The sequence below is a fragment of the Panthera tigris genome, chromosome C1 (genome assembly GCF_018350195.1).
Source record: "Panthera tigris isolate Pti1 chromosome C1, P.tigris_Pti1_mat1.1, whole genome shotgun sequence".
NCBI classification, from domain to species: domain Eukaryota; kingdom Metazoa; phylum Chordata; class Mammalia; order Carnivora; family Felidae; genus Panthera; species Panthera tigris.
In genome coordinates this window covers 26,089,087-26,107,296 of record NC_056667.1, presented here as the reverse complement: position 1 = coordinate 26,107,296, position 18,210 = coordinate 26,089,087, and the positions used below count along the sequence as shown (strand labels likewise).

Sequence of the window (18,210 nt, the reverse complement as noted above, 5' to 3'; positions counted from 1 at the left end):
AGAGGGCTGCCGCTTTGCTCCTCAAAAGGCAGGCGCAGGAGCATCCCCTTCTTTACTTGTCTCTTAGAAGTACCATTCCCATCTGATTGAGGCAGTCTGTGGAAGACATGTAAAGACGAGGGTGCAAAATTCTGCTCTGCCATTCGGCAATTTGGGAGCAGCGTGCCGCCTCTCCACTGCACATAATTTGACCGGGAGCTCTGAACGACAAAGCCCAGAGGAACTTCCTCTTCTGATCTTAATGGGAGCTTGGGATCATAAAGGACCTGTTGCTGCAGTCAGATTTGCTCCGTTACTCCGCGCCTCGGTTTTCTCATCTCACATGTGGCAATAACGATCCACCTGGAGCACTGTTGGCGCAGAAGCGAGAGCATGTGGCCCACAGTATGTGTGTTTAGTTGTTTTTGAGATGATCAAACAAGGCTGCCAGTTTATTGGGAGGTCTCCACGGGAGGCCAGGGCGAGCTGTGGGCAAAGGGGCTTGAGGAGTGAGAGAGGAAGGCTGTGAAATTGGGACCAGGGGCATTGAAATCTCCATGACTGCAGTCAAATTTCCCTGAAGTTAGTGACAGCAGGACACGTGGTCAGGTCACTGGTAGATTTCTCATAGCTTCTGGCAAGGTCAGACCAATAGGGCAGCATCAGTGCGTGTGTGTGCACATGAGTGTGCGTGGAGTCGGTGGGGGGGGGGGGGGTGGGTGTGGAGCATGAGCTTGGCCATGAGCTCCCGCCGATGGATTGTCTGGTTCCCTAAACTCTTGTTAACCTTAAAAATAAAGCTCCCAGTTGTCTGACCAGCAAAAGATGGGCTCATTTGGGAATAGCAAAGAATTACAGTACTGGACAAGCAAGCTGGGGCAATACCATAGGCAAGTCCAATAAACAAAGGACAGGAACACTATTACTTTGTGGAGAAGAAAGAACTTGAGAGGGGTTGTTTTGAATAAAAGCCCAATGGAAGAAAGCAAGAGTTCAGGGTGATGATGGTTTCTCACCAGCTGAATTACAGGGACAGTCAATTTCTTATTGAAGATACTGTGTATAGCTTTCCCAGTTGGGCCTGTATTTCATGATTCTTTCCTGTCGAAATTCCTCTGTTAGGGTCTGTAATGGACAATTTTTCCTGTAATTGGCATTCAGTGGTCGGGCTCCCCCTTACAGACTTCCCTTCTAGCCTCCTCAGTCCACTTTAGTGAGGTTTCCCTTTTTTAAATTGAACACTCCCATATCCCTCCTGTCCCCCCCCAGAAAGTCTCTGGGGCCCATACATTCTCCTTAATGGCTGTGAAGTTTTTCCCACTACAGCCTTTGCGTTTAAGTGATATTAGCCCCATCATGACCTTAGTCATCAGGCTCCTATGCGTCCCCTCTGACTGCTATATGAATGCCCATCTAACTCTCAGTGGTGCGAGTTCCCTTTATGTTCTAACATTTCTACTGGACTTGAACTCATAGGCCCAACTGGCCATTTTTTTGAGGCACTTGGATAAATTTTATCCAGGGCTGGGTTTGAGGACATTGTTGGGTACCATACCAGATCCAAAGTACCCTCTCTGAATTTAACCAGAAATAGCTACATTTTAAATACAGTAAAACCTTGGTTTGTGAGCATAAGTCATTCTGGAAACATGCTTGGAATGCAAAATACTTGTATATCAAAGCAAATTTCCCCATAAGAAATAATGGAAACTGAGATGATTTGTTCCACAACCCAAAAATATTCATATAAAAATGATTACAATGCTGTAATATAATATAAAATAGGAAAGTAAATACAAAATACAAAGAAAAATAAACAAATTAACTTGCACTTACCTTTGAAAACCTTCATGGCTGGTGTGAGGGAGACAAGAGAGGAGGGTTATTGTGTAGGACCACTTTCACTGTCACTAATGGAATCACTAATGAGCTACCTATTGGCTCAATGGATGGGGGCCATGTACATGCTCTCATGGATGTTGACTATAGTACAGTGTTAATAAACTCTTGTCATCTACTGTATTTAGTGTAACTGGCAATAAGGTAGCAGAGGAAAGGGTCTACATCAGCAGGTAGCCTGACCTAGAATGAAACAAAGTATTCCTAAGCTTAGTCTTGTATGGAAAAGCAAAGGACTGTTGTCCATAGGTGCTTTGAAGTGACAAAAAATACACTAGCGTCAGGTGTGGGCACCTTCCAACATTCTGAAAAATCACTGATTTCTGCTGAATGCCATGGCCTGAGACCAAGCATCTGAGCATGGGAGATGATCACCCAGAATCCTGCAGCAAAAGAGAGAGAGAGAGAGAGAGAGAGAGAGAAGCTTTGGCTCACTTGTGATCGCGTGACATTTGGCATCACGTACTACTCATATTGCAAGACATTGCTCATTTATCAAGTTACAATTTATTAGAAATGTTTGCTTGTCTTGCAGAACACTCGCAGAACAAGTTACTCTCAATTCAAGGTTTTACTGTAACTTCTATTTAAATGAAAATTACATATCCATTTTCAAGTATGTATTTCTGGGTCTAGTTAATATCTGACCCCTTCAACTCTTATATAAATCAAAGCTCCAATGAATGAAGATACTCTGCCCCAAGATTCCCAGCTCTTTGCTCTGGGTATGGGTATGGGCCAAGAAGGTTTTTGTCTTCTGATTTCCAGTTGGGTTTGGCCAACAGGGAACACCAGTAGATCCCAGGGAAGGAGGAAAGTAAGGGAGGATACTGTTTTCCCCTGCTTCTCTCTTTGTGGGGTTACCTTGAGCTAGCTGACACCATGAAAGAAAACCACAGCTCTTTCTGTCTCCAGATTCCTGTACATCTCTCCTCCCCTCATCCCTTCAGGGCTGAGGTCCTACACCATCTTTTATGGTGTCCCTGCACCCTGCCCACCCCTTTGAAAACTCTCTTCACTTATCCAAACTGAGTGTGCCACCTATTTTCTGTTGAGACCCAGACTGGTACATAGAGCCCAGGTATTTTGACTAGTTGAGAATCTTAGTCACAGGATACCACCTTGAGTCCCAGTTAGGGCACTGTTTCTTCCAGAAGATTCTCTACAAAGAGGTCACAACTCCTATGCCCCAGCACCTGAGACAGTGAGAAAATGAGACCCTGGCTATATAGTTAATGAGATTACATCCTTGCATTTCCGTGATCACTCAGAGCCTTCAAAAAAAAAATGGTGTTCATCATTTTTCTCTTTATTTGTATTTTCTTCCTTACAGATGTCAGTTTTCAGAAAAGGAAACATCCTAAGCCCTAGAGCCTGGGAAGAGGATGCACTTTTGGCATTTTTATAACACTTAACAAAATGAATGGCTCTCTGTTAGTATTTTCAATCGATTTTATTTACTTTCTTGTATGTCTGTATGAAAAGCCCTTTTTTCAAGATTTTTTCTCTTTCTCTCTCTTCTTTTTTTTTTTTAAACCAGAATTGCTGTGAGCTATCCCAAAGGGCCAGGAATCTGGCTGGAGGTTGCTTGTGAAATTGGCATTTTTCTTTTTAAAATGTAACTTTTCTTTAAAAAAAAATCAATAAAGCCATTGTGATACCTTTACTAGAGATTAGACCAGCTTTTCTTTAATAAATATTAGCTTTTACCTCGGGATACCTCGGAGTGATACTTCGACGTTGTGAGGAACTTGGGCCTTGAGGTATCATGTTCTGAAGGTCCTGAAAAGATCTGTCACGTGCCTTGCTTTTTGTTGGTAGATGGTGATTTAGGGCTGTGGGTCCCAGGTGCCATCTGTAGATTCTTGTCGGGCTGGGATAAGTCACCTGGCAGTGGCTTGCTTCCCTGATACATTCCTGACTGTGCTGGGTTGGCCGATCTGTACTCCAGGATGCACTGTGATGGGTGTAAACTGGGAGGTCCCCTTCCTGTAGCCCTCGTGAAGCCACATACAGCTTGCCTCCATCAGGGAGAAGGCAGGAGCCTTAGTTTCCCCATCTGGGTATTGAGGCCAATCATTCCACCTCACGGGCTGTATCTTAAGGAGTTAAGGCTTGAAAATTATTGAGCATATGGCCCACAAGTAGTACTCATTGAATGTTTTCTATTGCCATTGCTGTCACTATGAGTATAGTGACATATAGATCCTCAAATTGACAAATTTATATCAAGGAAAAAAAACTGCCATGTGACATCATAAAATAAAATTCCACACTATCACTGTTCTGCACCCCAAAAAAAGTGTAAAGCCCAACCTTTGGGGAAGATACGTTAATCTAAGTTTGCCAGCTGTTTGTTCTTAGAAAGGACTGTCGTTTATTCTGATATGTCCTCTAGTTTTGCTGTTAAAATGTCCATGAAATGATGGCGATCGTAGATTTTTTAAAAAATACCCTTGTTTGCCAAAGTAAAAAAAAAAAATTGTAAGTCACGCTTTTTAAAAACTCTGATGTAGAGGGTGGGGGCTTGGGGCTTGTGCAGTGTCGTGTGGAGGGTGACAGTGAGGGAAAGGAAATGAGGTGGCCACGGCCTGCTGCGTGTGAGGGGCTGTTCCCGGTTGTGTGTGGAAAACTCCACAAAGCCTTGAGCCGAGCCCCTTGTGTCTTGGGCACAAGGCACGTACCAAACCGTTGTAGAACATGTCTATTCACAGCGGGGAGGAGCACGGAAGGGAACCAGCATCACGGAGTTCATTCATGCCACCAGTGTTTACCGAGCGCCTATGTGCCAGCACTGACCTAGAGCTATAGCTCTGAACAAAGCAGGCAGATTCTCTGCCCTCATGCAGCTCACGTTGCCGTGAGACTGTCTGCCCGAAGGTTTACAGTGCGATCCTCCAATAGCCCTGGTGGAATGGATATAAGCCCTCCCTCCTCAGGGTGAGAAAACCGAAGTCCAGAGATGTTGAGCCACAAGCAGCAGCAGCTCTGGGTTAGCGCCTTGGTCTGTCCCCAAAGGAGCCAGTCCCTCCTCATGGTCACCACTAGGGGAACACTCTGCCAGCTGGATGCCTGGTTCCAAGGTGAGTGCGGACAGTTTGGCCTCAGGAGCTGAGCTTCACGATGCACACTTTTCACTCCGGAGCTCTTGTGTCAGCTGAAGCCACAGCCCTGATGAGAAGTACGGACTCCATCCTGTAAATCAGTCTTGGGTAGCGATGAAATGATGGAAAAGTTCCCAGCTCTAACCACAGCTCTGCCACTGACAGCTGGGTGACCTTGAGGCCGTCACTTATCCTCCTCTTTACTGTGGCCATAATATTACTCCCTTGCAGAGCTTTTATAACTGTTCATAAAATAGCATATGTGGAAGCACTGAGCTCATCACTTGGCAAATATAGTTGCTCAATAAATGTTAGTTAAATTGGAATCTGAAAAATCGAGGCAGAGGCACTGAGCCTAATTCCTGAGCCTGGAGACCTCATCTGGCTCATTGATTTGCCTTTAAGCGACTGATTTTATATGCCAGGACACACATCAGGATGGTGCAGGAAACCCAATTTAGCAAGCTGGTTTTATCTGGTGCGGATGTGATCTGTGATTGAAATCAGGAGCGTTTCCACTCAGGGCATCCACGAGCTCTATAAACGGATGGCTCAGCACACACACCTGTGGCCTGTGTAGACCTGGGTGCCAACCTCACTGGCACTTCAGTGCCAGGTAGACCCTCCCCCCCCCCCCCCCCCCCCCCCACGGAGTCGAGCACCTTCCCGTCTCTACTAACTCCGCCACACCTAAGATGACAGCCTGATGCCGTCAGTGAACAGGGAGGTCGGGACCCTTCAAAGGCATTCCTATTTGGGTCAAGGAGCCAGCAGTCAGGAGCAACTCACCCCGCCCCCCCAATGCCGCCCGGTCATTTCTTTAGATGTCAGTGAGGATAGTGAGACTCCCAGCCAAGGGAGCGGACTTCATCATCTTGATGCAAAAAATAGGCGGTGCTGGGTCAAGCAGGAGTTGGTGAAGGGACGGTTTCTTTGCAAAAAGTTCATACCCTCTTTTCTAATGGGGAAGCAGATAGAAAATAAGCTCAGCCAGGAAGTCCTTTGGGCAGACTGGAAAGGAGGGGTTTCTCTTGTGCATGGTTTTGGAGCCTGGGAGCAAGGGCCAGAATGGTGTCCCTGTGACAGAGGGCCAAGGCCAGAGACAGGTGTCCATAAGGAGTCATCATGCAAATGTCCTTGTCAGGTGCAAGGGTCCAGAGGGGCTCTGCACTTGGACCTGACAAGTGCCCATTGCCGGCTCCTGTCTACCCTGGGCATTAGGTGGGGCAAAGCTCTGGCCATGGACCTGACCACAGGTCAGAGTGGGCATGGTGGCCACACAGGGCAAAAGGGGAGGTCCCTGGACTCCTCCCGGTGGAGACCAGGATACAGCCTGGAGGTCAGGCTGCTCGAAGGGCTTTGGCCATGGGGACAGCAGGGAGGTGAAGTCCTGACCCACCAATATGCACAGTGTAGGCTGAGGTGCTGTGAGTCCTGGGCCCTGGTGAAGAGCTGGTGGCCTAACGACACTTGGGCCACTCTGGGTCTGGCTGGCCACGGGTATGCTCCAGTCCTTGGGTGGCCCCACCCTCAGCAAATGTCTTGCCTTCTGGTCGCAGGCTGCCAACTCCTGAACCCAAATGACTGATGTGTCACGCCAGCTGGTGGCCACGCAGTGTGTTCCCATAGACTCTGGCACCCACACAGCTGGTGGTTTGGGGGAAATCTATGGCAAGTGATGTGTAAGGGGGTAGCTGTTGGTAGACTCATCATTTGTCCACTGATTGTAGCTCTGACAAGAGAAGAAGATTCCTTCCCCTCCTTTGGCCCCTTGAAGACCCAGCAGGAGGCCCCCTCCTCAGCCAGCCTGAGCAAAGCAGGGAACTGAAGCAATTAGCCAGATTATTCAGGCAGAAGTCCCACAATGCAGCTATTGAGACGGAGAAAATGCTAGTGGCACCTTCCCTTTAAAAATCCTACCTTCGCTATTTCAATTGCTTTTTGAAAAAACAGAAACCCAACCGTACTGTGTTAAAGTTACTTTGGAGGTTGACTCAGCTGGGCTCTCATTGTGCTCCCCCCAGGATTCCACATCAGCCCCAACCTTCCCCGCCCCTCCCAGGATGATGGCAGCATTGAGTTAAAATTGAACAGATTAGTAAATAGATTTCCATCTTCCTGCTACACAATAAACAGCATTGGAGGGAACACAGGAAAGGATTACTGGATTTTAAAAAAACCCAGTCAATCCAATAAGAGGGTAAGGAGTCTCTGCTGGGACAGCAAAGGAGTATCAGCAAACACCTGGAGGGGTGGGGTGGCTGCAACCACTGAAGTCCCCACTGGGAACCACAGCTCCCCCTTTCCATGAACAGGGGTCCTGACCCATCAACAGCAATATCCACACCGCCCCTGAGCCCATGCTGACCCCTCTGGCTCCCGGGTTGGTTCCACCAGCCAGAGAGGCCCGGACTCAGGCTGTGTTCCTGGGCCTCCTGTGTTCATGGAACCAGGCTTTCCTCCTCCTCAGCCTGTGTGCCTGGCTGGCACACTGGCCTCTGCCTTGGGTCTCAGCAGTGTCCTTTGCATGCCCCAGTGCATCTCGACCGATGCCCAGCATGGAGCGATTTTGTTTTTTGGATGATAGAGGGGCATGTGTTAACAGGGGACTTCTCTGTGTCTAGGTCAAGCCCCAGTATGGGGGTAATCGTCACATTCTGAGCATGTAGCAGGAGCAGTGGGCTTCAAAATCCATTCTAAGCATACGAGATCCTGGGCTGACAGCAGTGTGGCTAAGCCTGGATCCACTGGGATTCTCACCCAGGCTGGCTTGGGTCAGGATGGGCTTGGGCCTGAGGGGGCCACACCCTGCAGGGATATATCTAAGTCTAAAGAGAAGTAGGAAGGCCGTGGCATGAGGGCACAGACAGTAGGCTGCTGGCTGACTGTATACAAGGGTGACCTGTGGCTCATAGTGGGGACTTTATCCAGTGTCAGCAACTTCTCCCATGCCAGCGTTTGCCAACACTGACTTCATGTCATACCCTCCTGACATGCAGGAGTCATCCCAGACTCCCTCCTGCTTATAACTCGACAGACTGCGTTGGATGAATTTATTTCCAGTCATTTTTTTGTTTGCTAATTCTGGAGGTATCCATTTGCTGGTACAAAAATACAAATCCTTTTACTAGCATGATCAAATTTAACTCAATATGACAATCCCCAGCCTGATGCAAGCATCTCATCTTTCTAACCCACAAGGTCTCATAAGGAATGAATTTGGAAGCATGTCGTGTCTTGGGAGTCAGGTGCCTAGCCTGAGCGCGTGTGACCTCTATATGGGGTGGCCAGTAGTGTACAAACAGGGGGGAGGCGTTGTGTCAGCCCAGCAGTGAGGGGACATGGCCACAAACTGGACACTGGGCTGGCTGGATCCACCTCCCTCGTGCTTTCAGCCTTTTGATCTCAGAGCCTGGTCCCTGGCCAGTGGTACTCACACCTGCTCCCTGCAATTTGGTGGCTCCTCCCATCCCTCTCTGTGTGTTTCAGAATTCAACTTTGGCTTTGTTCTCCGCTTCGTACGGTCTTTCAGTCTTGACGTTCTCTGGGGTCTCAGGTAAGATACTCCATTTTCCTCTTGCGTTCACCACAAGGTAGGAGCTGCTCAGAACTGCTCAGAGTCTCTGTCTGTGGATCTTCTGGGCCACTGGAATAGCAGAAAGAGTGCAGACTTGGGACTTGAGTGAACATGACTTTGAAGCAAGTCTGTGCCTCCTTATTGCCCTGGGAATCAGCCACAGTTTGCTGCCCCCATTAAGGAATGCCATGCCTAGGGGGCGCCTGGGTGGCTCAGTCGGTTAAGCATCTGACTTCAGCTCAGGTCACGATATCGCGGTTTGTGAGTTCGAGCCCCACGTTGGGCTCTGTGCTGACAGCTCAGCCTGCTTCAGATTCTGTGTCTCCTCCTGTCTCTGCCCCTCCCATGCTCATGTTCTGTCTCTCTCTCTCTGTGTCTCTCAATAATAAATAAACATTAAAACAAATTAAAAAAAAAAAAAGGAATGCCCTGCCTAAACAGATGACCCCATCGTTCTGCTATCAGGGTTTCACCCTCAGGGGCGATGGGACTGGGAAGGATAGGTTCTTGGTTTTCTTTACCAGAAGTAATGGACACCTACTGTTTTTGTCTACTCTGTGTTCCTTTCTCCCTTATAACCGCATCATCTTTTCACTCACCAGTTGCTGTATAACAAATCCTTATAAAACTTAGCAGCTTAAAAACACCATGATTTGTTGTCTCTCACAATTCTATGGGTTGACTGGGCTCAGCTGGGTGGCTCCTGTCCTCCTGGTATTGGCTGGGCTTTAGTCACCTGAGGCCTGATTGGGTGGGGAGGTCTAAGGTGGCTCACTCACATGCTCGTAGGTGGTTCTGGCTGGGAGCTGGGTGCTCACAGGGGCTGGTGCCCGAGCACCTCGCTCTCTTCCACACAGCCCCTCTATGTGGTGTAGGTGTCTTGTAGCACTGTTGCTGGGCTCCTGGCGGGAACATCCTGGTACATGAAAGCAGAAATTGTGGGTGTGTTAAGCCCAGCCTTGTAGTAAAGCAGCACTATGTCTGCTTATTAGCGGACTAATAAAAGCATCTTATTAGTCAAAACAAGCCAAAAATAGTCTGGATTATGGGGCACCTGGGTGACTCAGTTCGTTAAGTGTCGATTCTTGACCTCAGCTGAGGTCTTGATCTCAAGGTCTTGAGCTCAAGCCCTGCGGGGGCTCCACGCTAGGTGTGAAGATTACTAAAAATAGTCCGGATTCAAGGGAAAGGGAAATAATCTCCACCTCTCAATGGTAGGCATGCCAAAGAAATTTTGACCCTTTTAGTTTACCATGCCTTCCTTTGGAAAACTGCCTGGTGGGGATGCCAGTCAGACCTCTAGCCCCCTGGCCACAGGAATGGACAATTGGTCCAGGCCTGGATGGTCAAATTTCCGTTTGTACTTCCATCCCCACAAGCCCCGCCATGACATTTGGCCCAAGAATGGGCAAGTGACCCAAGCTGAGTGACCCAGTCTTCTTCCTTTGGATCTAACATATGGGCAACAGAAGAGATAAGTTTCCCTCTTTACTGTGGGGTTGGGTAACTGGGATGAGGTAAACCTGAGGTTACCCACAGCCAGAGTGCAACTCCAAGCCATTCGTCATGGAGGCTCCTTTGACTAAGGTAACAATGAAGCAAATGTTCAGAAAATAGTAGGAGAGAGAAAAAGGGCATGAGGAAAGCTATGGAGAGGATGGAGAAGATTCAGAGGAAAATGGCAATGATGGTGACAACGTCATTTGTCAAGACCTGGAGTCCCCAGACTTCCAGTTATATAAAACCAACAAATTCTCAATTTTGATAAAGCTAGTTTGAGTTAGTTTCTATTACCTATGATCAAAAGGGTTCACTCATTAAGGTTTGATTTCTCATCTAGAAAATAGTAACAATTCTAGCTAGAATGTCCTGAGCTTCTACACAGGGCCAGGCACTGTGCTCGGTGTGTTACGTACGTTTCCTCATTTAAGGTTCATTACGGCCCCAGAGAGCGGGGGTCCAATAGTACCCATTTTACAGATAAGGAAACTGAAGCTCAGAGAGTTTTAGACCCTACTCAAAGAGTAAATGGCATAGTCATACTTCCAACTTTTTGAGCAACCAAACACCTATATTATGCCCACTACTCCGTAGTGCCCTGAGTTGGGTATGCAGACCAGCTGGACAAGGCCTGCTCAAAGTCAGCATGACTTTGGGAACAAGTGTGCCAACAGCACAAGGCCATTGTGAAAAAAAGGTGGATCTCTTGGTCCTTCTAAATCCTCCTTCTTTGGGGGCACCTTTCAGAATCACTAATTCATGGACAGAGTGCAGAATCAGGCCATAGATGATTCTCACGTTTTAGGGAAGGAGCTTCTCTTTACATTTCCTGTCCTAATAAACTCTGATTGTTGAGGAAGGGGAGAGGGAATCAGTAGTGTGTGAGTCGCCCACATCCCCTGCCCCCCACCCCCAGCTCCAGGGAGCAACTCATCAAGTCCTGGGTCTCTTGCTCTGCATTCTTAGCTCTCCTGTGGGAGTCACTCCCCATCTGTTGTTTGCAAGTCAGTCTGACAATTGTCAACCAGATGGGTGTCTAACAAGGAGTAGTCATAGCAGAGCAGATTAGGGCATTTTTGGGATTGGACCATTTGCCAAATGCAAAAACCACTTCTCTACCCTCATCCTAAACATCGATTCCAATACCCATTCTCCACAGGGGTCAGCTCAAGGCCGGGAAACTAGAGTCGGCAAATGTCTGTGAAAGAGGAGAGGTATGCATTTCAGTACTATTTACTGGGCACCTACAATACACCAGACTTGACCAACCCTGAAGCTTTGATGCCGTTTCTTTTATCAGGGGCTTATTATCCAAAATCTCATCCCTAGGCTGCCTGCCCTCTGCCTCCAGGCAAAGAATTCTGCAGAATTCAGTTTGCTTCCTGATGGAAATGGACTTGAGGCCCTAGCGAAATATATAAACAAGCACACACCTGATGCGTGCAACATACCTTTTCCTGTCATTTGTAACTCTGCCTGGCCCTTGCTCAGGCTGCACAGATTGAGGCAGCCTTTAAAATGACACATGCCAGACCCAAGACCCCGGAGATGCAGTGGCTGCCCTAAAACCTCACTGGCAGGGCAGGCTCCCCGGTGCTGGAAATGATGGTCTTGCCATATTTGTCCTCCCTTCCTCCCTTCCCCCATTTTATAGCCTGGGTTTGGGTATCATCTCCTTCACTCTAGATTCTCTCACTGCCCTTCAGAATAACCCTTCATGGCTCCAAAACCTGGAGCAACTAACTTGCCAAGAGATGTGAAAAATGTAGTGCAGGTGTGTGCACACACACATAGCTCACAAAAGACATCAACAGTAATTGACCATGGGAGAGGACTCTCCCCATTTGGGTGACAAGAGTGGGGACTGGCCTTCTCTTAGGAGGAAAGGGCCCTTTCTTGGCAATCTGGGAAAGTAGCTTTCGGACCTCCTGGGATGCTGGCCCTCTTCCAGATCCTGGTGGCTCCTCTGCTGAAGCTGGACCCTGCTTTCAGACATTTCCTGTATCTTCTAGTAAATGCAATGCACCCAAACACTGCCTAGAACTCTGGAAACCACCGCTCGCCCCTCCCCTTTAGGCCAGAATCCTTAAAAACCAAGGCTGCACTTGAACTTGCTCCATGTCCCTGGACTTGTGAGCAGAAGAATCACAGCCATCTTTACTTACCAGGAAGACCCTCTTCTCCTACCTCAGAAGGTTGCCCTGAGCTCTGCAGGAACCCACTCAGTTCCTCTGTCCCACCGCACCAGCCCCCACTAACCCCCACCTGCTCGCAACTAGGGCTGGGTCACACATGCCATTTAGGAAGATGTGTCAAATGTCAGGAATCCCCTTCTCTGTACCAAACTGTCTCTTTGCATTTGCACTGAGAAGCCTCTGCATCATCAGGGGGTTGGGTGGTAGGACAAGCCAGGAGACAGGATGTGCAGATCAGGAGGAAGGGTGTGGGGCTGAGAGAGTGTGTGCCAAATGAACTCTCAGTGTGGGTTTGTTAAGCACCCATCCTGGGGGTCAATGCACCAGGGAGGAAAGAAGGCCAGGTGGATGCTGGGAGCAGCCTCAGACGGACCGAGCCAGGAACTGAAGCAGCTTCATGTGGGCAGGGCAGCAGACACAGAGAAGAGAGGTGGTGGGGACTGAGCCGGCTTGCTTTGCCCCCCTAGAGCAGGGCTTGTTGTGGTGTGGGTGTGGGGGTGCTTCTCTAGCAAGTGGCCGTGCTGGGACCCAAGGAGTGAGGCTGGGCCCTGTGGTCACAGCTCAGTTCCTTCATTCCAAGAACAGCTGGCTGGCTGTTCCCCTCTTTGGAAACCCTGTTAAACACTGAAACACAGCCCTGCTGCCAGCTCCCTTGGCCTGAGCTTTTGCCTCTCAGAGGTACCAGTGGAGACACCTCCACAGGCCTGCGGGATGGCCTTTTTCTCCCATACCAAGGACCACACCTTTGGTCTGGTGCGAACTGCCCCAGAATGCCCCAGATGTGGTCCAGCCTCCTGTCTGCACGAAGCACGGAGACTCTGCTGCCTCCTGCAGGCCCCATCTGGGTCCAGCACTCCCTGGACTCGCGGGAAGACTTCCTGACCTGCCCGCCACCTCCCACTCCCACCATGTCCACGTTTTTGTGGCCCCAGCCTTTTCGCCCTCTTGCAGGTTCGTGCATTCTTCACCCACTCACATAGTATGTATGTAGTACATACCTCCTTACTGTGTGCTGGGGCTCCAGCGATGAGCAAGTCAAACAAGGTCCCTGTCCTTAAGGAGCTTACTGACTAATTTGGAGCAGGCAAGCAATCCCATAAAAGCATAAAGGGCATATCCTCTGGTGAGAGGGCGCACCAGCTCTGGGAGCACCTAGCTGGAGCCTGCATTAGTTTCCTAGGACCGCTGTCACAAATTGCCACCATTTGGGAGTTTAACACAGCAGAAGTGTATAGCTCAAAATCAAGGTGCTGGCCGGGCCGTGCTCCCTGGGAAGGCTCTAGGGGAGGATCCTTTTGTGTGCCTCTTTAGCGTCTGGTGGTTGCTGGTAATCCCTGGTGTCGTAGGCTCCCAGCCACGTCTCTGCCTCCATCACTGCATGGCATCTCCTTCTGTGTCAATGTCCATCTTACCCTCTTCTTCCAAGGATGCCACTCATTGAATTAGGGGCTCATCTCACTCTCATGTGACCTCATCTTAACTTGATTATATCTACAAAGACTCTTTCCAAATAAGGTCACATTCATAGGTACTGGGGATTTCAGGATTTGAATATAGTTTAGGGGACACAATTCAATTCACACGGGACCCTTAGTATAGACTTGGATCATCAGGGCAGACTTCCTGGAAGAAGTGAAATTAGCCTTTAAAAGCAAGTAGAAGTTAGCCAGGTAAAGAATGAGGAGGGACAACCATGGGTGAAGTCCAGGGGCAGGAGAGGGTTTGGAGCGCTAAGGCTGTAATGGGCATGCAGTGTGGCTGGGGCAGTCATAGGAGGTTGGAGTGACATGGTAGACCTTGACAGGGGGTGCTTGGTGCAGAGCCCTGTACCACGTGTTAAGGGGTTTGGATCCTGTCCTCAGGTTATGGGAAGACACTGAAAACTTTTGTGCGAGGGACTGACATAGTCATATTTACATTAGAGAGATATTATTCTTGGAGCCGCACGGGGAATTGATGGGAGAAGGCAGCCAGGGGATGGGGATGGGGAGGTGCAGGAGGAACCTTGGTCATGGTCCAAGGTAAAGAAGATGATGGCTTACACTGTAGTCAAGGCACAGGGAGTGGAGAGAAGCAGATGAGTAGGGGAGTATTTACAACAAGACTGCATGATTGAGGGCATATTGGGAAATGAAAGAAAAAGCCAGACAGGATTTCAGGCAGGCCTCTAGCCCAAGAGATTTCCAGAGAGGCTGGATCGTACTTCCCAGGGGAGCTTATGCCAAGAAGGAGGAGGACCCCCACATAAGGAATGCACATAGATGTCTGAGGCTTTGATGTAAAACGCATACAGCATTTACACAGTGTGGAGCGAAATGCCCAGAGGGCAAGGGTCCTGTCTTCCTTCAAAGAAAGCTGTAGTCAGGTTTCCACCAACATGGGGAAAACACAAATTGTGACCTTATTTGGAGGAAGAAAGCTTCAAAGGGGAGCGGTCCAGTGCAGGGCACTAGCTTTAAGACTGGGGCTAGGGTGGGGACTCTGCATGGGCAGAAACGGAGCAGTAAGAAGGGCTTCTGGGTCTCCATTCCACCTGACCTTTCTCTCTCTTGAGGTCACAGCGTCCTCCCATCCCCTCTGCCCTCCCCCCACCCCATGCTCTGAGCTGCTGATTTTTATGCCCCGCCCCCAGCTGGCCTGGCCTGTGTGCTCCTGGAATGCAGCCTGCAGGTCTGCTCAGCGCCCCCCCCCACCCCGGAAGCTTCCAGCAGACCCCCAGCCTTGCCCCAGGCACTCGATGCAGCTCCGGTAAGAGGTCTCAGGGGCTGCTGATCCAGCTCCCCTCCCATCAGAAAGCAGCTGACTGAGAAACATGGAAATGAAGTTATTTTTTTGATTCTGAGAATTAGTGGGGTTTGGGTGAGAAGGGATCTCTGGTCGCTCAGTCAGTTAAATGTCCGACTCTTGATTTTGGTTCAGGTCACGACCTCACGGTTCGTAGCTTCAAGCCCTGCGTCAGGGTCTGTGCTAACAGCACAGAGCCTGCTTGGGATTCTCTCTCTCCTTCTCTCTCTGCCCCTCCCCTGCTCGCACTTGTGTACTCTCTCTCAAAATAAATAAATAAACCTAAAACAAAAACAAAAACAAAAACAAAAAACCCTCCAGGATAGTAGGATCCGCTGTTTATGAAGCCAAGCACTGTGCTAAGTGCTTTGTAGATATCAGCTCATTTGACCTCCACACCCAATATTGTTATTTCCATTTTATAAATGGGGAGATGGAAGTTTGCAGAATGAAGTAACCTTCCAATGGTCACACAACTTGTCCAAGGTCACACGGCTGGTATGTGGCAAAGTCAAGGCTAAAACCCAGGACTGTGTGATTCCAAAGCCTGTGCCGACAGCCCCTCCATTCCCTGCCTCCCCAACCTGACCGTGGAGCCCCTGCCAGGAATCTTTGTGGCGCTGCATACCCACCCCCCCACCCCCACCCCCACCCCCCACCCAGGATCCCAACAGCTAGTGTTAAGATGGTCCCAGCCCAAAATAGCCCCACGGTAGACTCACTTGAGATTAAAAACAAACAACAGATCTCAGATATGGAAATTATGTTTATGATACTCATTATCACAAAAAGTCTGTGCGAGGCCTTCTCTTGTTTTATGGGCTTTTTCCTACTTTATCCTGAGTCCTCATGCCTGTCCCTTCTCCTCCCCTCGGTATTCACTCCAGTGTGTCTGATATATGGCCTAACATCCTCATGGATCCTTGTTAAAATATAACGTTGTTTTGTGGTGTGTATGTGTTTTTAATTTACACTAATGGTATTGTGCCATAAATCTTGTTCTGTTTCTTCTTATTTATTTTTTTTCATTCTGCGCTATGTTTTAAAGATCTATTCCTGTTGCTTTTTACATAGTTAACTTCAGGCGTGCCTACCGCCTTTCTCTTGCCCATTCTGCCAGGCTTTAGCTAACCCGAAGCAGCACCAGGATGGTCGCCATGGTGCACGTGTCTCAGGAATCTGGTCAGGAACCTCTCAGGCTCTACACCCAGGAGAGGATTGTTGGGTTATGGACTTTCCACAGCACTTTCCAGGATGTCTCTGCTAATGTATGTGGTCACGAACAGGGGCTCTGTCTCTCTGTTTTTTTCTCTAACGCTTGGTTCCATCCACCTTTCTACATGTGTAACTCCCTTGAGATTGGCTGGCACCCAAGGGAGGGGATTACAAGACCACAGAACTGAGCCAGTCGCCTACCTCAGGATCAGCACCACCTTGGCTCCTGGCCTCCAGAAGTGTCCATGCACTGGCCCTGCCACTGCCTGCTCTGTGGTGTCTGTGAACCCTTCTCTTTATCTGCCTGTCCTGACTTACGTAGCCCTGTTTAATCAGAGTCACCCATCAGCATGAGTAGAACTCAGAATTAGTTGTGTTGTCTGGTGTCCTTGTGTCTGGGGATGTGCCCACCATATGAGTCCACCTCTAGGGCCTCACTAAGTTCACTCCAAATGTAACGGGGCTCCTCCCTCATTTCTAGTGCTGGTCCATCAGGGCCACACTTATTTCTGCCTGTTTCCCTGGTCCTCTTAATCTCAGCTACTTATCTCCCGCCCCTCCCTCCCCACCCAACATACCTAGGGGGACAATCTTAGCAGGCTCCCCTCCCTAGGACAGATGATTATTTGCATAACAGAATGACCTACTAAGGAGCTTGTTTTTTGGTTTTTCATTACTGCAGCAAGACATTTCCCTAGGGGGGACTCACAGAAAGGAACAGTACTCCTTCACTTTCACCGCACCCCCTGGGAAACATGGAACGCTCCTTTGTGTTTCTTCCTGATTGGCTATCAAGTTCCACTGAGGAGTGGAGAGGTGGGTAAGTCCTTTGTGCCTGAGATTTGACAAAAGACACAGTCTGAGGCTGAGAGACATTCTAGGGCTGATGGTAGATTCCTGAGAACCAGCTCAGGAATCTATGAGGAAATCACATGTAAGAGGAAGAGAAACCAACGAAATTGACCTTTCAGAGAAGAATAGATGAAGCAGAAGAGCAGAGAAAAGCAGAGACAAAAGACCATGAGGAATCTGAGAGCAGAAACTGAAATGGGGAGAATCCTGCTTGACACCTATGGCTGGTTAACAATTGCCCCCAAATGCTGTGTAACAAGCAACCATAAAATCTCAGTGTCAAGGGCCAAGTGTTCATGTAGCCTATGCTTCTCTTGGTCAGCTGGGATGGGCTCAGTTGATACTGGCTCAGCTTTGAATGTCTCTCATTTTTCCCCTGGGACTAATGGGCTGGCCCAGGCATATTGTTCTCATGGCAGTGGCAAAGTGCAAGATAGGGGAACCTGGGTGGCTCAGTTGGTTAAGTGTTCAAGTCTTAATTTCAGCTCAGGTCATGATCTTGGGGTTCGTGGGTTCGAGCTCCACATCAGGCTCTGTGCTGACAGTGTGGAGCTTGCTTTGGATTCTTTCTCTCCCTCTCTCTCTCTGCCCCTTCCCTGCTCTCTCTCTCTCTCAAAATAAATAAACATTTTTTAAAAAGCACAAGATAGCAAGTCCAATCACACACATGCTTGCGGCAGCTTTGGGCACATGATTCTTATCCTGATCTCAATGGCCAAAGCAAGTCACATGGCAAAGGGTGAGGAAATGAGAGGTGAAGATTTGGGGCCATGAGTGCACTCTACCATGCAAACTTTCAGTTCCTGTGAGGGTTAGTTGTGCTCCCTGTAGTTTAGTTTACGAGTGGGGCCTTCTTCCCTTACAGCCAAACAATTCCCAGTCAAGGTGGGGTGTTAGGATATAGCTTAGGTGATCAGCTTGACTTCTCTTTGCATCGTTCTTATGGCAGAGGGCATAGGGCCAGAAGACACATTGGACTCTTGATAAGGAGAAACTGATGGGTTTGACCTGCCAGGGGGAAATGATCAAGGAAGCAGTGTTTTCTATGGCAACCTGCCCAAGTCACCACATCGGACCCTGGTAGACTCTCCTCCTGGCAGGGCTG

The 18,210-nt window shown here is 48.9% G+C and overlaps 1 long non-coding RNA gene across 3 annotated transcripts; it reads left to right on the top strand.

The window, feature by feature from the left end:
• The first annotated feature begins 61 nt into the window (after positions 1-61).
• On the top strand, positions 62-17,576 carry LOC122241213. Of its 3 annotated transcripts, XR_006221242.1 has the most exons (5): positions 62-384; positions 8,472-8,538; positions 11,219-11,273; positions 16,159-16,306; positions 16,936-17,576. It is a non-coding gene; the product is annotated as an uncharacterized LOC122241213 (long non-coding RNA). The 3 variants fall into 3 exon arrangements; XR_006221243.1 differs by lacking the exon at positions 8,472-8,538; XR_006221244.1 differs by lacking the exons at positions 8,472-8,538; positions 11,219-11,273.
• The last annotated feature ends 634 nt before the right edge of the window (positions 17,577-18,210 follow it).